The sequence below is a fragment of the Agelaius tricolor genome, unplaced genomic scaffold, assembly GCF_023055355.1.
Source record: "Agelaius tricolor isolate 1412-34295 unplaced genomic scaffold, bAgeTri1.0.p SCAF_19, whole genome shotgun sequence".
Classification (NCBI taxonomy): Eukaryota; Metazoa; Chordata; class Aves; order Passeriformes; family Icteridae; genus Agelaius; species Agelaius tricolor.
In genome coordinates this window covers 8,309,635-8,323,206 of record NW_027269279.1, presented here as the reverse complement: position 1 = coordinate 8,323,206, position 13,572 = coordinate 8,309,635, and the positions used below count along the sequence as shown (strand labels likewise).

Here is a 13,572-nt window from a genome sequence, read left to right as displayed (position 1 = left end):
CTGTCCTTGTGGCAAATGGCACCACTTCCAAGGATGCAGCAGAATGCAGCGATGCAATATGGACACAACTTAATAATCATCAACCTATAGAAAGCCCACAAATGGCTAAATGCCAGGAGAGGGACAGGGGAGTTGCACTGAACAAGGGATCCAAGCAGGGAGAAAGAAGCACATTATGGCCATTTTCAAGAGCTGGAGGTTTAGTTAGCGATTTGTAGCAGTGTGTATTGATTTCCAGGATGGGGAATAGCCCCCAGGGGAGAAAGGGCAGCAGGGAGGAGCTGCACTGCCATTCCCATTGCACAGGCAATGATGGATGTGCCACACAGCCATGCTGGGGACAGTGCTAGTGAGGAGGCATCACCTAAATGCACCAAACACTCATTGCAGTGCACCTGACATCTGCTCAGAAGGAGATGGGCTTTGCTGTAAGGGCTTGGTAAGACAAACAAGCACAACAAACCTTAAAGGCTGGCAGGAAAGAAGAAAGGGCCAGAAGTCACAAGCTAAACATAAATTGATGCAAGGCAGCAATGGGAGCAGGACATGGGATTTGGGTGGTATCCCCGTGGCTCAGCTCCTGCAGCCCCATGAGCTTCTCCCAGCAAAAGCAGCAAACCCTGGGGCTCCATCCCAAAGCTGTGTGCCCACAGGAGCTTCAGGCAAGCCCTGTGTGCTGATGTGCTGCCTCCTCCACAGGACACACTGACAGCAAGAGCAACAGCCTCTCAACAGCTGAACCCCCCTGACAAGAGATTAACTCTGTATATTTATATACAGAACTCCATGTATTTATATAGAGATGTATTTCTGTGTCCCCAGACTCCAGATACACACATGCACGTATACACTTTATTCTACTCCTGTATTTAGTGCAGAATTGAAGCCTAGGCAAAAACAGGGGGCAAAACAGCTTCTTATGTTTGTCTTGAAGGAATGGGACCCCTAAAAGGCATGAGTCATTTATTCCCCTATGCAAGAGCAAAGCTGACTGCTTGCAAGCCATTTTATTAAAAGCAGACACTGAAACTTCATGAAAAACCCAAATATTAAACTGCTCCATGTGGAGCACAAATACAAACAGGCTTGTTTCTAAAGCCACCCCAACCTCTGGGCATGTGATAACTTCCTGAGCTCAACACAGATAAAACCAAGATTCCAGCAAAAGGACAACCCACAGCAGCTCTGGCTTCTGGGGAAATTACTCTTTCCATTGGCCTTAGAGATGAAATATTCTTGCCCTTCTTCAGCCCTGATGGCTCTGAGTGCTTTACCTATTCAGCTGTCCTTATCTCAGCCCACGAGTTTCTCCCTTTTTCCCTTTTGGCTGCCCCCAGCCCACGGTGGGACAGTGAGTGAGTGGCTTTGTGGGGCTGGGTCATCCCCTGGAGCTAACCCCTGGCACAGGCACAGATGAGTGACATCCAGGGGCACTGCTGGGCGCAAATGGCAGCTCTGCTGCTGAGCCACGTGCCCAGCTAGGACACATAACTGCAAACAGGCATTACCCAGGTGCCTCTGAGCAGCTAAATGCCTCTGGACAAACCTGTGTGACAGAATATGTGAGTCGCTCCACTGAGACCCTGTGTTTAATGGCTTCAGGATTTGTGGAGCTTCATGCAAGAAACCCAGGGAAGATAAGGGTTTATCTTTAACTTCAGCATGAGCTACAGGGATATTATTGTACAGAGCCACACAAGGCACCCATTTCCTTTATGATGCAGAGGACCTAAAAACAGGTGTAATGAAAAAAGAAAGCAGCACAGCACTTCTGTGGGAGGTTATGGCAAAGCTAAGCCTGTCCTTACAGCCCTGAGAAAACTCTGCCAGCCCCAGAATGTTATGCAGAGAGCACTGCCACTGTGTTTTCCCCTATTTAGATGCACATTTTTCACACAATTCTGATGCAGTCCTACAATATGAGCAGCTGGAACCTGCTGTACTGACCTGTGCACTGAGATTTTGAGTGCTTGGAATAACTGGGTTGTGTTAATGTCAGAAAGGAATTTCAGAGAGGGAGTGTTTTCCTGGCATGATTCTGCTACAGTAAGACCTTGATAGCTGTGTGTGTCCCTCCCTGCAGAAGGAAGCCACCAATGGCAGTGGGATCCCTCTGTCACCACAGCCTGTCACCAATGGGGAGCACACCCAGAGCAAACACACAGCCTGTGGTGTATGAACACCCCCCATCCATCCCCAGGAAAGTGCTGCTGCTTTTGCTTTGTTCCTCCTGAATTTCCTGTCCTGAGAAGCCTGTGCTAAGGAGCTTTAATCTCTAATTGTTATCGTGGCTGTAAATCAAGCTGTGTATTCCCAATATTGTCCCACCCCTTGAAAATAACCCAAGGTTGTACTCCCAGTGTAGCAGAGAAGGACCTTAGAGTGCTCACAGGTGTGCTCAGTGGGAAAAAACAGAGGAGGGACAGCATTCAGCCTTTCCTCTGCCTGCCTGCATCCTGGTGGGACACAGGTGGCTCTGAACTGAGATCTGACAACACCCACAGAGCACCCCAGCAGGTCAGGCCATGGCTTGGGCCATGAGGATGAAAATGTGTTGTGAACCTTTTCCCTCCTAAAGGCCAGTGGGGTAATGGGCATTGTGGCTGGGTACAGGAACAGCCCTTTGCCTCACCTGCAAGCCCCTGCTTTGTGCTCTCCTGCTCTGATGGGAGGTGCATGAATTTTACCCCCAACACACAGAAACCACACACCTGCAGTTACCAGGAAATTTCATGTGACTGCCACGGGTGACAACGTTCTAGGCAATATGATGTGGAAAATACACAGAGATGTTCTCAAAGCATATTTTTTTCCTGCCCTGTGAATAGCTTCTTTTGTTAATCATTTTCTTGTGATAACTGGGACATCAAATTATTTTGGAGTTGTTCTCAAAGGTGCATAGATACTTCATTTTTGTGCTGACAGCTTTAATTATTCAGCACACCATAGCACCGGATGAAATGGAATCTCAACAAAGGGCTCCTAACACCACAAGTAATAGCCAATTGTGAGGATGGCATGTTAAAATCAGCAGTGAAAAACAGCTTATACTCCCTGACCTCTACCCAGTCAAATCCTCCTGTTGCTATAGTTGCTGCTTTAGAAAGTGTTATTTCTCTCAGCTGAGAGTCACTTGTGAGACAAAAGGAAAGCACTGCCTTTCCTTGAATCTTTTCTGTGGTCCCAAGTCATTATATTTTATCAGTGGACTGATTATTCATTTAAAATGCAAACCTATTAAAAAATGTAATTTTCTCTCGTACCTCACTTGACATACATTTCCCATTTACTCCTGTGGAAATGCAGTGACTCTTTAACATCTTGAAAATTCACATGGAGTAGAAAAAAGCTCAGTCTCGAGTGTGATGTGGGCAATGGACACTCCTCAGAACTGAACTCTCTCAGCCCTTGGTGGGCAGCCCCACAGCTGCAAATGTTGAGCTCACTGTGCAGGAAAAGGAGTGCCCAGGGGATCCAAACCCCTCTGAAATGATCCCAGAGTTCACAAGTGTCCCAGATTGAGGAGAAAGCTCAAACATGAGTGGAAAATAGTCTGAAGTGCTCCTACGAGCTTGCAGAAATTGGGTGCAGCAGGACCAGTGGCAGGAGCTTTGTCTGCAGCTATGGGGATGAGATGAGGTCAAGGAACACAGAGAAACAGCAAAGGACATCCCAAATGACAGAGGAGCCTTGCAGCATCTGAGCCACTCCCTGGGCTGCTCATAAATACCTTCTAAAGTGATTTTCAGCATGGGAGAAGGTAGAAGGCCAGGCTGGAAAATAATTAAATCTAAGGAAAAACGGAAAGAAGAACGTGCTGAGGAAGAGGACCTTGCCAAAGCCCTTGGTTAAATGTGCAGTTGGGTTCCTGTCTGGCAAAACTCAAAAATACTGTCTGGGAAATTCACTTAGTTAAGAAGAGAAAGAAGAGTAAGAGTAAGTAATTAAGGTTCACATTATCCTTTCAGCCTGGCATCTGCTTAAATTAGCTCATTTGATCTCTACTTTCTCCTTTAATCTGAGTAGTTCTGAAAGAGTTATTACAGGACACGTGTCTCTGTTCTGGTTTGCCTGTTTTTGTCCTACTATTTATCCAATTAATTTATTCGTTCTGCATTTTAGATTCCTTTGTCTGCTTTAACCAATTTTCCCTCCATGCATTGTCTCATCTTTCTGCCCTTGCTCTCACTTCCTTCCCAAATGGGCTGGTTTGGAACCTATTTATATTTATTAGTAATGGAATTTCCGAAGTTTTTCTGAAGACTGAAACAGTCATATCATGGCCAGAGGACAAAGCCAGCCCAGATGCCCTGCAGAGTGAGTGCCCAGGGTGTTGTAGGGCAGGCATCAGCTATTTGCTCTCCCCAGGTCCCACCCTGCTCTGACCCCAGTCTGCTCACCCCCAGCTCACCCAGATTTCTGATTCCTCCTCCAGGCTCTGCAGATTCACTGGGAACCTGGATAATTTTAGAGCTGCCCAGGGCAATCCACAGAAGTGAACAAAATGTGCCCCAAAGTGAAGTTTTCCACCCATTCTTGTAGCCACTGTATCACCAGAGAGCCCCAAGTCTCAGGAGGCCTGGGTAGGTTCTTGCTCACATTGGTTTCCACACAGGTAACACATTCAGTGTTCAACCCTTCTTGGATTATTTTAAAACCTGGAAATGTTCACTTCCCAGGTGCCAGGGGTCACTTTGCAGCAAGAAAAGCAGTGTAAGAATTCAGAAGCATGGGCAGCCTTGGGCTCTGCACTGAAGATCCTTCTCCTTCACCATCTTACTGCTGGCTCTGTGGAAAAGGGCTCTCAAGGCTCGATACATTATCGAAGTTTAAATTAGGTCCATCGAATTTTATTAGCAAATTTCTACTTTGTTAGCAATTTCATGCTGCCTATTAACATTTGTTTTTAATATATTGTTATCATTCATCACAAAAAGCTAATCCTGTTAGCACTTTCCATATTGTATTACAGAAAACAAACCAGAAGGCTGTGGTTCCTCACCCTGCCATTTTCATATATTTATAGACACATCTCTCTCCCTGAGCATTCCCAGCCAGCTCTGCCCAGGAGGCCAAGTCCAAGGCATGGCTGGTGGGAAGGAGCCACACAAAACATGCTCAAGTGTGTGAAAATTAAAGATGAGCTCTTTCTAGGTGAAGTCATGAGATGCTCTTTTATGGACAGGAGCATCCTATCAAATCTGATCAAAAGTGATATATTTCCTGTTAGGATTTAAAAGAAAAAATGGTAAATATTCCCACAGCCAATACTATCATACTTAAGTCTGATTCTTAAATTAAAATACAAATAGATTAATTTTAGTGAAATTATCAATGAAAATATCTATGGATGTCTGAATTATTAATTCACTACTAAATACTACAAGACATTTCCTATAAGAGACATTCATGGCCATGGATGGATTTACAAAATATATCAAATACAGTATTTAAGATGGAAGCATAATACTCCTGCTCCTCATGAGCAGAGAATGTAGATCAGACTTTGGGATACGTATCAATGATCTCTGAACTCATCTTCTCCTTTCTTTTCTCCTCTGCACTCTGGAATTCATTATGGGGTATAAAGCAGTAACATCAGAAAATGACAATTACTGATAACCTCTTCAAGAAGTGGACTGTGCTCTTGGGATGGGAACTGGCACCTCCTTGTGCCACATGTACTGAGCTGAGCCCTGAGTAGGTAAATAGACACGTAACACTAAAATATGGGAAGAAATCACTATGATATACTGCAGTATCTTACCAAAAAAAGGTCCAAGTGTTTGTCCTACACAGCAGAGTCAGTTTTCACCTTGGTGGTGTATTTGCATTCAGAACTTTCAGGTTTCATAATGTTGTTTTCACTGTCACACCCGGGACCACACTAACATGGCTCCCATTTAATCCAGGGACTATCAAGAGAAGAAAGGGGTGTATCTTCTGCACAGTGCCTGTGAAACTACCCTTATCCATTGATATATTAAAATTGAAGTGCTATAAATTTCTGTTGTCATGGAGATACTTTCCATGCCACTTCATGATTGGCCATCAGAATTCACTTTCCTTTGGGTTTTCCAGCCTAATTAACTGCTATATTTTTGCTGGCAGAGAGGAAAAACCCACATGAACAGCTTTTGGATGGTGACTTCCTCCCTTATGGAACAAATTTCATTTTTGTATACTATTAAGGTAAAATGCTTAAGCGTGGCTTGCATTCCTAGTGCAGAAAAGGCAGCAGAGCTCTGGCAGGAGTGGGTCTGAGCATGCAGACATTTTTTGGATCTCCTGAGCAGGAAGCAGTGCAGCCTTGGGAGGGCTGCCCATTCCCAAGGCAGGGAGAGGGAATGGAGCAGGGACACAAACCTGGCCACAATCACTGCAGCCACTGCCACGGGCTGACCTCAAGCCCCACCAGAACAACAGCAGCACTTCTGACACAGAGACAAACCCAGGATTCAGGGACCTCTGGGCAGGGTCCAAAGCAGACTTGGGCCAAATTTAACAATGTTGTGTTTACTCGTGTCCTTGTTTTCTTCGCCCTTGTGTTGCTGGCTTCTCCTAAATTTATTTTGGAGTTCAAGGATGATTGATCAAGTCTGTCACATTTGGAGAGCAGGCAGGAAAAATCTCCCTCATTTAAATTGATATCTCCAGAAAATTCCAGGTTACCTGTACCCTTCCAAAACCTGCATGGTCAGGTGCTATTTCAAGAAAATGCCTGGTGGTAGAGGTTCATCCTACCCACTCCCTAGTGATGTGGTTGATTATAAATTCAAAGCTAATTTATGTGCTGCTGTACAGCCTGTAACATGGACAGGCCTGGAGATCAGTGTCCCCTATGCTTTTCAAATTAGAGTGTCTTTGATGTACTTCTCTTCCTGCCTTTGAACACTTAGAGTCCATTGGCAACGAACTGAATAATTTGGTACTAAATAGACACCCCTCTCTTTCCCCCCAAGAGAATTAGCATCAGGTCTTAATTTACTAATGGACTATAGACATCCATTAATGTAGTAATTAATTCAGTGCTAAAGTGCCTGTAAGACGGAACCACGCTGAGTGCACAGGGAAAAAAATTACAAGTGACATCTTCCCAGTGAGCATCACAGGGTTTTGGTGGAAAAGTTAATTTAACAAGGAAATAATGGTACACTTTATTCCTTGTCTACAGCTCTGTGTCTAATTGCAGCATTTGACAACAATCCTATGCTCAATTCTCAGTTTTTGGACTGAGGTCCAGGTTTTTCCATCTTCCAGAAATCAAACATGGAGGTGGTTCAGGCCAGCCTAAACAGCTCCCTCAGAGTTTGGCAGCTCCTCCTCGGCAGCGTGGCAGGGTGCTGGCTCCTGGCCCAGACAGCAGAGACAGCACAGGCAGCCATTGCATGTCAGCCACGGCAGTAACAGGGAGGGTATTTTGTGTACATCCCCCTGTCTGTGCCTCACATCTTCCAGAATCATCCCATCCTGCAGCCCCTGGGCTGGCAGCACCTGCCATGGCTCCCTCTTGATCTGCCTGAGGGGCTGCTGCTGAAGGAGGGGGGCTCCAGTGCCTGGGATGTGTCCCCAGCTTCTCCAAACCTCACCCTTGCTCCTACAAAGCACTGCCCAGTATTTGCCACTGTGCTGTGCAGCTGCTTTTATTGGTACTTCAAAAAGACAAGGACGCATGCTCCTCACCTTTCAGATTCCCTCTGCTGATTGAAATTAGCTGTCTTCCTGAAAATAATTACTGCCAGTGGCAATTATTACAATTAAAGTGTTTACTAATGGTTTGCAATGCCCAGGCTAAGCTAGGTATCACATGCCAGGTCATGAATGAATTTAATTAGGCATTATTTAGAACTACATCTTGGTTCATAAATTAAACACCTTTCCAGTCCTGTTCATTTGTGAGCTATCCATTGCATTCCAATGAGAAAGACAAATGAGCAACAGAGCAGTTTTCACTTAGAGCCATTCAAAGCTCTGTGAAGCAATCAGATTTTTTTTAAATGCTAGATTACATATTTTAGGAACACACCAGCCGATTCAAATAAACACACCAAATTAATGAGGCATAACAATTATGTGCATTCAGAGTTGACATGAGCTTTCCAATGGATTTCATGTGGTAGAATTTCATTTGGATGAAGAAGCTGGGCTACAGGGGATACCACAATCTTGAAAAAACTGCACCAGGTTATTATTGCTGCCTTTATGGGTGCTGTTTATATGGCTTCTATCATCACTTGCTCTTCAGCTCAGAACTCAAGCATGCTCTTGTGCCGCACAAGATTAACACTTAACTGATTGCTCTTAACTGCTAAACCCCTGCGGGCAGTGACAATGTGCCACGGTCTGATTGCATCAATAGAACAATGATTTCATTAAAGCTCTTCATGCTGCACTGTCAATATGAAGGGATGATGTGGGTTCTTCAGCCTCTGTGTTACCTGTGGTGCTTATTAGAGACTGCTTGGGCAGGATTGTGAAATTACACAGAGGAAAGGATACAAGCAATCCACCATCTGTTGATGGTTTATTGTGTGCACAAAGCAAGCAGCATCAGTTGTGCTATGCCCTGTTCAGCCTCAGTACTGAGCACAAAACAGCCCTCTGGATGTGTAAATATCTGCAGCACAGGAAAGACTCATGAGCTGAGAAGTTTCTGATCATCCAGCACCAGCTGAACGGTCTGGCTGCCCCCGAGCCACACCCTGAGCATGTCCTGGTTTGTTCTCAGCACAAATTCTTTATGAACACCTTTGCCTTCAAGATCATGTTTTTTTTTAAATACAGCACAAATCCTGGTTTGTTCTCAGCACAAATCCTTTATGAACACCTTTGCCTTCAAGATCATGTTTTTTTTAAATACAGGCAAAGGACTTGCCTGTGATGTAGCTGCACAGACCAGGTGTGAAGGCACCATTCAGATAGGGCTGGAGAACCTTGGTTACTGTGTGCCTTGGCATGCTGAGCTCCACATGCTTAGGAAACTCCATTTCAGCCTTACTCTGTGGTCTCCCAGGCTTCAGCCAAGGAACTTCAGAGGGGGCCATGCTGTTTTTGTCTCTGAACACCTCTCTTGCACCAGCCTCTCCTGCTCATAGCACAGCTTCCTCTTCTTCCTTTGTTTCCAGTTTGTCAGCTGCTGAGTGCCACCCAAGCTCAGGAGACTTTGCACCACTCTGCTCTGTGCTGTAACACAAGCAGCTCGGCTCCCAGGAACACATTTCCCTCCAAAGTTCCTGTGATCCATGTGTGACATCCATACATTAGATCAGAGATCCATTTGTCAGTCAGGGCCGATAGTGTGCTCACTGCACAGAGCATTATGGCACCTCATGAATATGCATGGACAGGGGGAGCATGCTTGGTACAAATGTGTTTACATCAGATGGGCTCCAGCAGGGACTTCATGTTCTAGGTGGGAGTATGTGTGATAACCTCCCAGCCTGGCACTACAGAGACATGTTAGCCACAAACTCATGTGCAAAAAGACCTGCTGCTGCTTTCCTTACCCATGCCTGCTGCTGGATCAGGCCCTCCGATATTTTTTAGGCACTAAAATAAACATTAAAGGCATCAGAAGCATTTTGAAAGTTGGTGTCTTGGCATTTTTCTCTAATTCCACCACTGAAGAGAGGAATACGGTGGTTTTTTTCAAAGCACAGCTTCTTCAAATGGATAGAATGGATCAAAAGAGATCAGAGATGCCTATAAATATCACACTTAAATTTGCTGCAAACAGAAAGCAACTGTGTGTCGATTGGAGCTGTGTTTACTCCTAATGCTACCAACAGCCACAGCTGGGCTGGCACAGAGTGGAGCAGGGAAATCTCCCCTGAGGCTCTTGCCTCTGCAATTTTAACAGGCTATTCTGGTAAACTTTATTGAGTATCTAGTAAATAATTTTTAAGAGGTTATATACAGGCTTCAGCCAGCTATGCTCAGCACTCTGGTTTTTTTCTCCCAATCAATTGCCCATAAAGTTGTAAGCTGATTTTTATCTCCCTAGCACACTTATCTAGTGTAATGGGACAGGGGCAGAGGAAATTAAAAACCCAGAGAAGATGATGACAGTGTGATAGCAAAAAAAGGAGCCTTTTCCTACTTGGTAAAGTTCATTCTGGGTTAAGAAAGGAGTAGCCTAGACAGAAATGAGGCCCCTCCCTGCACACTTGGCTGGTGTAATATTCACACAGTTTATCAGTCATGGTGCACTCGTGACCCATGAGCCCTCCAGCCCAGCTGCAGCCAGCCCTGCTCCTGCCCTGCCTGTCTGAGGGACCCACCCCCACATCAGCTCCAGTCCTGAGAAGAAATGCCCCCAAATGTCCATGAACACAGCACTGTGTCCCAGAAACATCCAGCTCACTCCAGCCCGAGCCCTGGGTGGTGAAAGCACAGCTCTCCATAAATGAGCTTCCACCACACCAGTGAAACTCTGTTTTACACCCACCAGTGCCCCAGCCAGAGCAATGCCTCCCTTACCACAGCAGAAGGGGGCTTAGCCTGTGGCAGCTGGTCACTCCACAACCTGCAGAACTGGCAAAGTTGCTTTCCTTTGGCCTTTGATTCCTGTTTTTAACAGGGATCAAACATATTGCTTTTAAATTTCAAGCCTTGAAAGCTAAAATTCACCCAAAGAATGCCCTGAATCACAAAGCTTCAGTGACTGCCTCCAAACCATCAGAGTGTTCCCAGAGGGAGCCAGGGCCCCTCTTCAGCCCCCCTGCCCCGGTGTTTGGTGACACGAGCAGTGCAAGGGGCCATGGTCCCAGTGCGGCACCAAGGGGAGCAGGACACGTCTTCTCAGGGGCTCCTAAACCACTCAGACACGTCTCCTCACAGCCTGCTTCCTGTGACCTGTGCACAGCCATCAAACACAAGCCAGAAGCAAAAGATCTGTGAAGTTTAAAAATCTCCAACAAAAGCTTTCCCCCCGCTTCAAGGCCAAGGAAACAAGCCGGCCTTGCAGCACGACGCAGAGAGGAGAACAGAGAGGAAAAAAAAGACCTCCTAATTAGAGCAAGATTCAATAAGCCCTAGGCTTGTTTTAAAATGAAAATGCTACCACTTCTTCTGCAGCAGTGACCTTACTTTTGCCTTGAGGATTAATACAAAGCACAGAGGCATTTGCAGTCAATGCTTTCAGTGGAATTGCACGGGAGCATGTGAAGTTTGGAGGATACTGACTTTCTGGGTCAGGGTGGAGTTGTCTCACTGAGATTTCAATTCATTTTCTTCCATTTTCTTTAACTGTCTATCAGCTTTACATCACTCACAATGCTCATTTCAGTTCCCAGCCTTTGTGGCTCCCAAATATCTTATTAACATCCATTAAATCCCACAGCTCCCTATGGGGACCGAGGAAACATCACTCCCTTCCAGGTGCAATGTGAAGCTGCAGGCTGCAGCTGTGCCAGATTTATCAGATTTTAGTCAGATTTGAATCAGACATTTGTTTCTCTTCAGACCTGGTTGCTATGTATGACAGCAGCTAATTTATACACACCTGATCCAGGTATAATTAGCTGAGAGTATAAGATATTATTCAATATATTATTAAGTGAATGAGATAATAATTTTCCTATGGGTTTGCATAACATAGCAGGATGAGGAGGAACTAATCTCTACATCCAGCTCTCACCTGCCAGCTCAATATTAATATAATTACTTAATATATTTTATGTTATATCAATGATATATTAATTCATATATTAATGCAATAAAAATAGCCATAATATTTGCAATTACAAACCCTCAGGACTCACATAACCACACACCTATCTCCTTTCTGAAGAGCAATTCATCCACCGTGGTGTGACCAAGGGCACTATCTGATGTACCATAATTTCACCTTCTTCTCCATAGTCCCATACTGCTCAAATTCCCAGAGTTTTGCAAAGATCCCATTCAGTCCCTTATGCCAGGCTGTGCTTTCATGATCGTACACTGATGACAGAGGTGTTGCTGCCAGCCCTGTGTTTGCTGTGGGTGCTGGGTGAGCTGCAGCACTGCCCACATCCCCTGGTTTCCTTGAGCTCAGTACCTAAAGTGTCATCTAGGTGAGGCTGTCTCTGTGTCACAGCACCCTGAAGCAACAGTACCACCCTGGGCATGACCAAAAAGTCACTCAAGAACCTGCTTGTGGGTGACAGAAGGATAAAATATTGATGCAAGGAAAAAAACAAGCTCAAAATCTATGCCAATATTACAGATGCAGCTGAGCAGACCGGAAGCTTGTTACTGGGTATTGCCCGTTTTTCAGCTGTGAAACTCCATTTGAAGGGGCAGTCAGAGGCCCTTTTTTCCTCCTCACTTTTCTATTATGTGTTATTCACATTTTCATGTGGTAGTTTCTATGAGAAATGCACACCTTCCAGCAACTAATAGAAAATTCAGATAATGAAGACTGCAGCTCCTGATAAAACATCTCCAGGAATGAATTAGCCCTAGATGGTTTTACTCTCTGCTTTTAAATCCATGTTTATAATGAATGAAGAACACCAGCTGATTTGAGAAATCAAAACCCCACTACAAATTACAGGCCAGGAAATACTTTACCTTGAAGGTGAAATTTGGACTATTTAACACCAAAGATAAAGAAGCCACATGTCTTTGTTTTACCTGCCCAGGCATGTTTTCATAATAGAGCAGCCTGGTGTAATGACATTTCTTATTTCAACTGTCCATTTGTCACAGTGGGTTTTCTTCCTGGTATAATAGCACAGAAAAAGACCAGAACTGGGAGCTTAATGTCTTTGTTCTTTGTTCCTGTCAGTAATTCTGATTCTCGTGTTTCTTGATACTACATGAATGCCAACAAACAGATTTTTGTCTTTTAGTCTGTGCAGTCCATTTCTCCAGACAAAGAGCAGAAGTCTCTGTGTCTGGCAGATGCCTGGAAGCTGTTCTGGCATCCTCAGGCCAGACACAAGAGACAGCCTGAAGGGCAGCTGCAGGATGGGCAGCTGGAAGGGGCTGGCAGGGGCTGGAAGGGGCTGGAAGGGGCTGGAAGGTGCTGGAAGGTGCTGGAAGGTGCTGGCAGGGGCTGGCAGGGGCACTCCTCAGTTCTGCCAGTCTGAGGGCTCAGCATGCACTGCAGCCATGGCATGAGAGAAGCAGGGAGGGAAAGCTTTTTGCTGTGAATTTTTGTAAGCACATCAGGGAATGGTGCAAGCATCTCATTTGTACTGTGTGGGATGTCATCTCTGCTGGCTCCCAAGGCAAAACCTTTCTGAGCTGCTGGCAGTCATGCACACATGTAGAGACAAGAGACACACTCATCAATGAAAAACTCTCTTAGATGCCTGAAACAAAAGCTCAGGTTCAGACTGTTCAGACATATTCTGATTTGCCTCTGTGACTTTGCAGAACAAGGGTCTGGAAGGTATGATTTTCTTTCTCCCATCTTATCATACTTCTTTGCAAAGAGTGTCCCTATCTCTTCACCCAACCTGGCTGCTGCAGTCTTTGGGCAGCTTGGCTGAAGAACAGGGTGAGGGCTGCAGGTGGTGAGGCAACAGGGGTCCCTGCATCCATTGTAGTCCCCTAAAACTTGTCTTTCCACAGGGTTGTGTG

The 13,572-nt window shown here is 45.3% G+C and overlaps 1 long non-coding RNA gene across 1 annotated transcript in view; it reads right to left on the bottom strand.

The window, feature by feature from the left end:
* Positions 1-13,572, bottom strand: part of LOC139598156 (uncharacterized) — a 73,336-nt gene that overhangs the window by 27,378 nt on the left and 32,386 nt on the right. The window lies entirely within an intron of this gene.